At 35.6% G+C, this 12,918-nt stretch overlaps 1 pseudogene; it reads right to left on the bottom strand.

Annotated features, from left to right (window-relative positions):
* Positions 1-1,775: 1,775 nt before the first annotated feature.
* LOC129874636 (lysine-specific demethylase JMJ26-like) lies at positions 1,776-12,918 on the bottom strand (annotated as a pseudogene).

Genomic DNA, 12,918 nt, shown 5'->3' with positions numbered 1-12,918 from the left:
TTATCTACAATTTCTATAGAAAATTTTAACACATACTTGTTACGGTATATTGTTCCCCTAATGATCGTAGTACCAAGTACTTCTTAGTGAGCTCTATTATGATCCGATTTATAAGTAAGCATTTTTTGTATATCAAATCTATTATGAAATTACATTTGATATGTTGTTAATAATGTCCGATATGAAATGAAATGAAATTGATAGTATTTTATTTGCAAAATAATGAACTTTACGTTGGTGCATGAAAATTATTTCTATAAAATCAGAAGATCTGATACTTTATTAAATGTTTTAAATACTCGGATACTAATTGTATAATAGAGACGTTCTATTATATAATTTCTTGCCCTTTTAGATCCCACATGATTCTCTGTGTAACTCATGCATATATGAATTATTAATTAAATTAAATAATGTTCAATAGATAGTATATGCTTTAGGTCTTCCTTTTTTCTCAAAAAAAAAAAGAAGCATATCTTAGGAGTTTGTTACCATTTATCGAAGAAACTAGACTTGAGACCTATGTCAGCATGGGCGTAATACATGTTACTCTTTCAATCTCAATTTATGATACAATTAAAATTTAGATGTTATATAAATTTTCATATAGTTATTTTAAAAAAATATTTTAAATTGTTAATTAATATAATTTATAGTACCTTTTATATAATTTTCAAATAATATATGTTATTTCTTTTATCCCAATTCATGTGGCACTAAAAAAAAATTCAAAAGTCAATTAATTTTTTATATGACTCTTAAAATTTAAATATTTAAAATTATTGATAATCTTAATTCACAGTATCTTTTAATGTAATTTTTAAATCCTAAAGACAAATAATAATAAGATAAATAAATAAAAATGAAGAAAATATAAAAATTACATAAGTACCCTCGCATAGAAGCAGGCATGTCGACGAAGAGATGTTTGTTTCTAGACTTCTTTATATAGTGGAGTAGTAATTACTAGTTACTTTGTCCGTTCACTTTTATTTGTCATATTTGGATTTGACACATTAATTAAAAAAAAAATTGACGTGACTATTTGATTTTAGAAAATAATTTGAAAAATAAGTAATTAATATCAAGGGACAAAACATAAAAAAATTTTATCTTTTCTTACTATGCTAAAAGTGAGAAATAAAAATAAAATTTTATTTTTAAAATAGTGAACAAATAAAAATAAATACATGAGTAACTATGAACTAATCACATTTTGTCTTGTCTTGTGTTATTTTCATTTTCTTGACCGACAATAGACATATTTATAAGGTAGTACATGCATGTCATGTTCATATAACGTGAGAGATCACGACAAATAGTGATCGAGGAGTCTCTTTCTTTTGCAAATCTTGTTATTATTATTATTAGTGATACTAATTATTGAATCTTGACCAATGTTCAAGTACATGTGTATCTCAACAATGCGTACAATATGAGATGGCAAAGAGGATTCACTTTGTACATTGTGTTACATGAGGATTCACTCAATTCATGACGGTCTAAGAAGCAAAGAGTTGTAACTCGTTCATCATGAGTAAAAGCCGAGTATAGCAATGTCATATTTGACTAGTTGCAAATCTAGTTAAGAAAAATATCGACGTTGATTATCACTTTATTCGTTCATCTGACATTATTAGTACAATTATTTGGCTACATCCTCACATATATCTGTCAAAATCTAGAAGAAGAAACAGGAAGGAAAACAAGGGGAATCTGAACTATATCATAAACGAAGGAGAACAGACACATACATTCTCCTAGCAGTGAACTAGTAGCAGAAATCACGCAATTGTCAATTGTGATTAACTTAACAATAGGAGGGATGTGGGGCATGCTTGGTATAGCGTTTGTTTTGGGTACAAAATGAGAGGTTTAAGGCAAAACATCAATGGATTTAAAAGGCAAACCCACTAAATCAGGTCCGCAAATGTTTCAAAAGAAGACATTACCCTGTGAAACAAAGATCATTCATATTGCCAATAGCAGCAATGAAACTGTAATCTCTTAGTGGCTTCTAAGTTGGAGCTGTAAAGATGCGTCAGGGCTAATGTGCTTAGCGTCCAAAGTTTTTGCTGATGACAGTAAAGATTAGATGATACACAGGAGTCATTTGCGGCACTCTTTTCATGATTACCAGATAGTCATGTGGTTCACTAGCATATGTACATTACCGCAACAAAATGAAACTACTCCACCCCCTCTTTAGTTTGAACAGGACTGCTCAGTACTCGACTGTGGCTGCTGCACCTGGGCTCTGTCATTACTGAGCACATTTGGATAAATTCTATTAGAAGTGAGAAAAACAATCATATTTAGCAGAAGAGACGAAGGCTCAAAATTTTCAGGACAAGAAGCAAATGCAATATTTGGACTTCTTAGCAGAAACTAATCTGATAAAAGAGATTCCAATTTCACCATATAACTGTCACTATCTGAAGAATTCATCAAGTTATGTGCATATTAAAGAATTTGTAATAGTGCAAGAGTCGAAATGGTAATGGTGTAGAAGGAAGGAACAGAAAGAAGTTCAAATCTCAACTACTAATAACATAGAGAAGCAGCTAATTAGCTAGTTTGTGCATTACTCAACTAACATAGGAATCTAAATGAATTATTCTACTCACCATTCAAGTTCCTTTAGATCAGCTACAGCATTCTTCAGTGCATATAAAGCCATCTTCTTCACCTAATACAGACAGTGAACATGAAAAGTTATTCTCCCATAGCCAATACTCGAAACAAACTTCATAAACAAAAAGGAAGAGTTTTAAGCCACAAAATAAAAAGGTATAAGTTGTACTTTAATTCCCCTCTTTTTTCCTCTCTTTTTTTCAGTTTTGCGACTTCTCGATCAATTCACCACCTAATTTCACTTTACAACGTTCTTCTATGGTCAGGTCAGCAAACAGCAAAATTTGTCCTACCCACTATCTTAATTTGTATTTCAGTCTATTCTCATCTAGGCTGCATAACCTCTTCCATACAACTAAGACTAATAGATTGATTAACTCAACTACTACTAAAACATTTATACACTTGATAGGTCTAAATATATGTAAATGATTCAGATCTTCCACCAACACCATCAGATAACACCATTACTGCCAGCCACCAACGTCAACCGCCACCACACGCCAGTTGCCTCCAATCACCTCCACCATCACTGCAACCACCGCCTGTTATCTTTTAATAAAGCTAAATTTTAAGTATTCAAAGGTTGAAAAAACAATCTTAACCATTGAGTATTTCGATCTACATAAAACATCTTAATATCCAAATGTATATTTAGATTCAACAATTTTAATCCAAATAAAACAAAGTGGCTCCTAACCATGTGAAACTTACAACCTTTGCAAGATCTTTTTTTTTTAAAAAAAAAACATTAAAACTTGGCAGAATCTTTTAGGTTCAGCAAAACGATGTAAGATAAATGGGACACAAGGACAAGCTAACGAGAAAGAAACATAGTTATTTTCCTACATAACACCTAAATTACCGATTCACTCGTGTATGAACCTACTATGGCTAGTGAGGAAACGATTGACACTTCTGCTTCTCCTACTAAACATTGTTCTAGCCATTATGAAGGAAGAGTCACAAAGATCTTATCACTATTGCAAACTAAAATCATTTAAGCATTAAGCAATCTTTTCTAAATTTGTGTGTAAAACAAAATGTAGTTAAAAGAGAAGCTAACAGCAAGAAACATCGTTAATGAGATGTCATACAATCACAGTATAGGAGAGAGCACACAGTCCACTTTATATAGAACAAGACTGCACTTCTACAAAATCATACCCCAGACACACTTCCATATTCAAGTGAATCCTAACATAGAAAAAGAAAAGGAGAAGAAGCAGAGGTGGGGATGCCAGAGCTTATCTTGGATTTCAACCATACCAACAAAATTCCTATCATAGCTCATTTATGCATTCACAAACAGGACCAACAAAGGCTTAAACAACTCGGAAAATTACAAGATCACGAAATGAGTTAAGGATTTAAAGTGTCAAATCCCATGAGACCGTCCATTCTTTTAAAAATGGAAATAATAAAAAAAACAGCTTGCAATTCCCGGTTTCGCATGTATGTAGAGGATTCAAGCTTACAACAACGCACATATCACCAAAGATTTCCCCTTCTTTTTTCGAATTTGTAATAACACTTGTTGAGTTGCCATGACACCATTGAAGGAGTATCATATCAACAACCATTTTCTCAAGGTTTCTTGTCCAGAACTCAAAATTTAAAGAGTTACTGAAGATCATCAACAGAAGTATTTAGCATGTCTCTAGAATCAAGAAATAGAGCTCACCTCCAACTTATCCTCTTTAGCCCTGTGATTTTGGGGAAGAATACGAAATTCCTCGGACAAGCGAATGCATTCGCCCACATTTTCAGGTGAAACAAAATCAAGAGCAACCTTTATACAAGACTTAAATGCCAAAAAAAAAAGGAGACAGATGAGATAGAATGGGAAAACAGAATCATGATATAGAATGAAGTAGAGAGATTGATAAATTTATTCACATGTCTTCTAGTGTGTAATACCCAAGATCACGAAAAATCCACCATACTACACTCCCTGTGCAACATGCTAGTTGAAATAGCAAGGAACAGTTCACAGTTGTAACTTACAAGTTTATGTAAGAGTTCTATCGTGGTGATATGCCCTTTAATAGTTCAAGCAATGTAATGCAATTGATTGCACACAAGTAGAAAGTAGCCAAGAAAAATGAGTTACAAGAAACAACATTCGTAGGTGTTACTAGGTACATAACATTTGCTATGAACCAAGAGATGTGGTGACTGTATGCAAGCTCCATCTTTGACATTTTGCATATAAAAGGAGGTTCCTACTCTAAAATTCCAAAAGAGATCAGATGATTATAGGCAGACATTCATGTAGCATGAAGATGAGAGGATAAACCCCATATAGTTGTCTAATGAAATCTATCATACAAGACCCATAGTGAAAGAAAAATCAATTTTCCAATCTTTTCTTATGCCTAGGTTCATTTTCCCCTATTTCTTTGTTCATGACTGGATCTTTTTAACAGGTTGGGGGCTGCTGGCGAAACAAGCAATATGGTACATGTGAACTCAACTTCTACAATTAGGTTCATGATTAAGAAGTATATGGCATAAAAGTAACAAAAGATTATTGTACCTTCAGATTTCTAACTTGATGGGGACACCCAGCAGGTATGAGAACTGCTTCTCCAAGTTTTTGTACAAATGTCCACGGTTCAATGCCTACAGTATCAAAATAAGTTACTAAGGTAAATACAAAATAAATTACATCTAAATAGGTATCACACTAACCAAACTCTTGCTTGAGTTTCTTCTTGTGATATGCAGTTAAGTAGAAAACTTGATCATGAATTGGGTGAACAACCTACAAAGTTAAATTAGCAAAACAACAATCATTAACTATTAACATTTCAATTAGATAAAATCTTAAGAAATTTGGCAGCATCAGAATGTGTGCGCACTATTTAAGAAAAAACAAATAGACAAGAGGACAGTTAAAGAATTTGATGGACAACAAAATTCTTGCACCTACATAATGCAGTTTACAGGTTAATAAACAGCAAAGTAAGCAAGATAACACAACTATCACCAGCCAATGTGCACTGGCATGCAAATAATGCTCCTAAGCTCTCTATAATACTGTACTTTGTTTCTTGTTTTTTGATGGATGTTCATTTGTTTATATGATGGAGGATAAAAACACTGCATATTATTTATTTATTTATTATAACTATGGTATCCGGCAAACAGCCTCTGGCAGAAATGCAAGGTAAGGTTGCGTACAATAGACCCTTGTGGTCGGGCCCTTCTCCGGACCCTGCGCATAACGGGAGCTTAAGTGCACCGGACTGCCCTTTTTATCCGGGCCAGCTTGCATACACCTCAACTAATTCCACGAGATACCTGTCACCTCCCACCAATATCAGGTCTCAGGTAACTTTGGCTAAAACAAATAGATAGGAAGAAATCACCTAGTGTTTTTGTCTCTACTGGGATTTGAACCTAAGACCTCATGATTTTCAATCCACTTCATTGACCACTAGGTTACACCCCTAGGTGCAATCATCATATTCCATATTGTATTTTGCTTGTGTCTCTCCCCAACGGCATCCTAAATAAGTAACTAAAGTTGAGTCAATACTGCAGCTCTTCACTATTACAGATATGAATGTACAGGGGAAATTAAGAAGACTTTTTCTTTCTGTCCTTTGCTAGTCCTTCCATATTGTTCACATCTCCCACCAATCATATTTCTTTACGTTTATTCTCAGATCCAAGACAACTTTCAATAATGGCAATATGTTCTTTAGATTTGAAGTCGTTCCGTCTCCACAACGCACTTCACAAGCGTATCATCTGAGTACCAGGTGTCTCACCTGTACTTGTTCCCTATCTATTGCGGCATTGCCTTTTAGATACTCACCCGTCGCTGATATATTCGTCATCTTGCTAAGGGCTTCAACTACCGGTATGAAGCATGTTCCATAGATCCCCATGTTGCAAACCCCTTGTACTTGTGAAAAAACATGTTGAGTTCCCATGTGACCTATTTTGCTCTTTTGGCTCCATAGTACTTTATCTCTTTCTTTAAATGATAAGTTTCTCTCTGTCCAACAATTCAAATAAATGCAACTAAACGCTACCATCAAAATTGACATGACATCTTACAATTATCTATCCACTTTTTTACATTACAAACTACTATTTCATATTTCTCTACCAAACTATCAATATAATATTAATTTGGAATTATTTACTCTAAATAATAGCGCAGCTCAAAGTAGGACACATTAATGGATTGAAGAAATATATTCTTTCTTCACACTTATGCAAATGCTTCACATTAATGAGGGGTATGCACCTGGTCCACTGGAGAACCAAGTGTATGCTTGAATTCCTTGTGGTGCTCTTTAAGATATTCCTCGAGCTTGGGAACATCCTGTCTCCTAAAGATATCCCAGACTGCACCACCATTTTCTTCCTCTGGTCCATCAAACTTGTTTTCAAGATCAACCACCTGATCAGAAGATAAACCGCCCTCCAATTGCACATTCGGGTCAGAGGAAAAAACACCACTTGCTTTGTCTTGTTTTGCAGATGCAAAATCACTCTTAAGAACTAGATGGTCATCTGTATCAGTGATATGGAGTTCATTTCGATCATCTGTATCAAAAGTGTTCTTTTCCTTCAGCTTATGAATTTTTGAAAGCTGCCACTTAGCAATAGTAACATCAGCAGTATGCATTAAAACATTCACCTGCAACATCAAGAAAATAGCAAGTTAATTTTTACAATTAAAATAAAACTGGAAAAGGTGTGAAATTATATTAAAATGCATTTTTAAGTTCTTCGGAATTTACAAACAAATACCACCAGGTTTAGGAAAAGGAAATCCCAAGGATAATTAATGGCATCAAAGGTCAAGGCCTAAGGGTAATTAATGTGCTGGAAACCAACAATTCAACTCATAATGCATACCGCATCAGACATATCACAATGAAGCTTTGTCACAGAATCTCCATGTCCAAGTTCTTCAGCAAATCCATATGCTATATATGTTTTTGGACCCAGATCTGGCTTCAGTATATCATTTGGAAGTTTGGAAGCAACATTAAGAATACCAGAAACCGGATGTGTGTATTCTTTGTACGGCAAGGCTCTAATGAATTCTGCTCCATGGCGTGGCAACCGCTTCTCAAATTCTGTAGATGGGGGCCAGTCCTTAAGCTTAAGCAATTCGGGCCAGAAATTTTGGTGCATTCGACCTTCAACATAACCCGTAAAAAATTGACGAATATTTATATCCACCTGAAAGATATGAAGATAAAAGAGAAGTTTATCTCAGCATTGACTGAAGACACATTTTAATCAGTTAGATTAGAGCCATGGGGATTCCATCAACCAAGTATCATGAAATCCCTGAACTAACAATATCATATTTCAAGTGAGCCTAGCATGAATTCTCGGGTGATCTTTTTATAGGTAGACCATTAAATGGTATAATTTTCCATCTCTCCAACAAACATCTCCTTCCCATTTGATGCATCAACTCTCAATTTGGGACATCCCAATATGTTAGATACTTTAATTTTGATTACTGGTAGGCAATAAAAGGCTAACAAACCGTATTTAAACATTTGATGAGATGCTCTTTCTGCTCTTACCATATGAAGCTTTAGAGGTAAAAACTTTAAATTAGTGGATCAGTTCATTGATAACGGAGTATTATCTCACCTCAAGTTTATACATATCAATTTCAGCTAAAATTAGATCAGACAACAGCCAGGCTACGACATTTGAAAGCTACATTGGATTCAGTAAATATCATTGTGTGGCATCAACATGTAAGGTATAGCTAATTGCATCCAAGGAATAAGTCACGAACTCAAAACACTAATTGATGTAGTGCGCATGAAATGAAACCAACTACCAGACAGCACTGCAAATCATAGCAATAACACATGGAATATATGAGACTCTTCAAAGACCTGGAAACTAAACGAGAAAAAGAATTACATGATTGTAACTGGGTTACTCATAGACACGAAAATATCTCTCATAGAAAAAACTGCACTTACACAATATAATGCTGTAATTCCAGAAAATACTACTCATTTTGGTTATGTCCTGCTTGAACTCTTAATGTTTTGTAGATTAGAAAATTAAGAACAAGTTCTAATAAAAGATTACGACTTCCAGTAAGACAGGAATTAAAAGAGAAGGGACCATCAAAGATGATGCACCTCACACCAATCAAGACAATCAACTGCTGTCACCACCAAATCTGATGAGCCCTCCTTGATTAATATATTACGAAACGCACGCCACATCACCATTGGTTCCCAGCTTAATCCAGATGTTAATTCAAGAACATTGCTTACAATGACAGGTTCTCCCATTCTCCAATGTGTCTGGAAGTGTTCCAGGTGCCCTTCCTGTATGTCACTTGAAGGGCAGAACAAAAAATTGTCATCAGAATCTGATCTGGAAGCTGCTTTTCTTCTGTTTTTAGAGTTACAGGGACACTGTTCTTCAACGGAGCGGGTCTCACTGGCAGATGAATTTGCTTTGACCAAGTTCTCAACTTCCCTCATTAGCTGTTCAACCCACTTTTCACCAAAGACACACTTAAGCTCCAGGTGGCTATTTCCACAGCCATCTCTTTCCTTTGGTGGGCAAGGTATTTCACCAGTTTCTGTTGCTATCCATTCAGGGAGCCTTCTATCTTCATCTGCATTATTGATCAAACTAGAAGAAGTTTTACAAGGTGAACATGACACAAGAGATTTCCTCATTGCAGGTAAAGTTTTCATCTATTATGAAACTAAACAAGTACCACTATCGCACCTCCTAGAAAACAACCTTCTCGAATTTCCTGACAGCAGGTCAGACAGAGATCATAAGAACAAGTTGTACAATTTCTATGGAGATCAACAATGGAGGTGTTGCAGTTGTTGCTGCCATAAAAGATAGATAGTAAGGCAATGGGGAAGACAACCAGAACCAAGGGAGAAATTCTGCAAGTCAAAGAATGGGGCATACCAATAAACACGCTCATCCTTATAAAGGGCAGCTTCTGGTATTGTTAACTGTGTCACTGACAATCCTGCACCATAGCCACCACTTTAACTGAATAAATGGGTAACTACTTTGTAAAGTAAGAAAATTCACCAGAAAATAGCAGCAGAATAGCGAGTTAAAACCAACACATTACAGGAAGTTCCCCACCTACAGAAAAGATCAAAAATTCTTTTACATCATGTAACTAAATCCACCACACGCTTAAGCCCTAAGGAAACAGGAATTATGCTTTGTATCAAGCTGACTAAGACATATTAATGCAAGAAAATAATTTTTCAAGTGAAGTCGCATTATATTGTAGTTATTACAAAGAAAAGTATCTCCGGCATTGCTAAAATACTGCAGCCTATTCGAAAGGCTCCCCAACTATTTGCTAATAAATCAGACTCCTTATAAAGGTGATAAGATTTAGTAAAATGAATTCATGTTACTGCCCAATGGACTTTGGTCTGGCCTCTTAATATTTCTTCAAGCTGAAAATGCCTCCACAATAAGCATGATGACAAAAAACTTGTGTGCAAAGTTCAATCCAAGAAAGACCAAATAATATGTCAGAACAAAGTGGTTGTGCACAAATAGCAGCAGATGGAAGGCAAAAGTCACTAAAAGGCTACACACATATCACCAGGAGACCATTTATGTACAGGAAAAAGAACAGTATGCATAATACCTTTAATTGATGCCTCCATCTCCTTTTCAATGGTTTGATCATGGATAAATGTTTTCAAAAATGGATAAAGTGCATTCACAACATACTTCAAGCAATTAATTTTTTTGTTGTTTCCCTGTGGTATTCCTAAATATTTTGGTTCCTGTAGTATAAGGAGAAGTTAATGCATCAGCATGCCGCAATCACAATTCACAAACCCAGAGGTCTGTAGCGGAAAGTGGAATGTAGTAAAATAAATGTGGCAAAATCTAACCTTAGGGATAATATTTTTGCGTAAACAATCTTTGCAATTGCAATTCTCACGACAAACAGGGCATTTCTCGGCAATTGCTTCCTCTGACAGATGAGGGTACCTACATTCGTGATTCGAAGAAAAATAAGTTTGCAAATAGATCATTCACCAACAAAAAAACATATGTGTGTGTGTGGCTGTAGGTTTGCAACTGTATATTAGCCAACAGATTCTAAGTTCAGATGGGGCTTGTTCAGCAGTACTTCTTTTGTTATTAATTATAATTTCAAACAAAAAGAGGCCCCCAACTAGCTTTACCTAATTCATCAACAAATTCATAATGTAGTTGATGGAAAGGAGATGAGAAAAATAGCAGCTAACAAGTCTGATCCATCTTTCAAGCTAGTCAGTAGGAGGTGGATTCAAGAATAGATAACGCCAATACCACCCTGCGGTGAAAAGATAATTATTGGCATTCTACTAAGCATTTCTCCACATGCATCCCCTCAGTAAACACTAAAATATCCGGTGACGGAACAGCTGATTATCTTGCCAGTTAGGCCATTCAGCTGGGCAAGATATTCTCTATTGTGGATCAACTTCCACTAGATATAGTGTATAACTGTGTAAAAGATAAAGCCTCATATCCACAGAATAAATCCTCCATCCCACACCACAACATTAATGTTGGCATGGATATTAATGTGGTTATGTTGTGCATAAACAATAGCACTACTTAGAAGGAATGACACCAACTAAATGACAGCAGAAAACTCATAACACCAAAAAATTGATCTATCTAATCATTCAAAAACAAAGAGCAAAGTAAAATGTTGTAATTTTCCATGTGTAATTTGCACCTTTGAAACAAGTGCTATCATCGGGTATTCCAATTCTATGTAACCCTACCAACCAAAGCCCAAGCACACACTAATAAGAAATACGGAACATAAGCCACTAAAAAGGAACACAAGTGAAATATGAGATGACACCAAATATAAGCTTCTTTAACTTTAAAAAACAGATTTCAGTAGCCAAGAATAGTGAGAAACACACAAAAGGTAAAACCAACAAACTATTACCATCTTTGAATACATGGGCTACAATAGCGTTTACCGCATCTCTTTTCACCGGTAACAACCTTTTCACACTTAACAACACTTTCACACCTAACAACCTTTCGATCACTTTTCATGCACTGATGGCACATCTGGCAATCATCATATGGGACCTGCTTAGTAAAATGATGTCAGGTTACGCTCAGTAATTACAGACTACAACAGAAAGATTAAATCTGGAGTAGAGCAAATGAACTCACGTCAGTACTGAAATGCTTTCTCCTTAGGTCAACCTTTATGTTTTTACCCTTATCACTTCTTCTAGTGACTTCACCATTCTTCTTGTCCTTTGGATTTGTGCAGTTATTTTGGTCACCATCATCCTGCTTTTCCAAAGCAACTTCTACTTTTTTAAGTAAAGACCCATTTTCAACACCTTTTGCAATAGGTTCCCGCGATTTGGCTGAATGTTTCCTCTTTGAATCATAAAAATTACCACAATTATTCTCCTCATCACTTTGAATATTCTTCCCCTTTAACCTTGATTTCTTAAAATCACATCCAACCCCTTTCTTAACCACTCTACTAACCCTCTCACCATCCCCATGTTCTTCCTCTTGCGAAATCATTTTTATTCCTTTCATTCTATCCTTTCCCTTGGAAGAAGAACATTCAGTCTTGGCACACTTTTCAGTAGATTTGATCAAATTAGAATAAGGTTTCTCCTCATTGCCACGTTTTTTCTTTACCCGAAACCCCTCATTGTACATATATTTCTTCTTGTCACCCTCACCCCCTACTTTCGTTGGATTACCTAAACTATCTTTCATCATCCTCAGCGAAGTAACAGTCTCATTCTCCTTCCTACCTTTTCCCTTTCTCCTGATTTTCGTCTCAGGAGGCTTGTCTTCCTCTGGTTCACTTAAATCATCAGCCTTGTTCACATTTTTTTTAACCAAACTCCCAGTCTCACCAGAATCACTCATCTCGCTTCTCGCAATGTATTTTCTTCGCCGTTTCTTATCCGGTTCCTCTTCTCTCCTTTCCGTCCTCTTGACGACAGAAACACGACTAGCGGATAAATGGTTCTCACAAAAGGATTTACCTTCGACCTTATAGCCTTTGCATCTCCACTGCTTGCCGTCTGATCTATTGCAACGGAGTTTGATCGGCGGTACCGACTCCTTTTCCTTCCGCGGCGTCATTGATCTCCGTTGTGGTTTAGGTTGGCGTATAGCCTTTGTTGAAAATGAGTTTTAGAGGGAAAAGCGAAAAGGGAGAAGTTTCATATTTGTGTGTTTTTTTTGTTTTTTTTTGGTTTTCGTGTGTAGTGGGGATTT

Source organism: Solanum dulcamara, chromosome 11 (genome assembly GCF_947179165.1).
Source record: "Solanum dulcamara chromosome 11, daSolDulc1.2, whole genome shotgun sequence".
Classification (NCBI taxonomy): Eukaryota; Viridiplantae; Streptophyta; class Magnoliopsida; order Solanales; family Solanaceae; genus Solanum; species Solanum dulcamara.
Note: the sequence above shows the minus strand (reverse complement) of the source record. Positions and strands in the feature narration are given on the sequence as shown.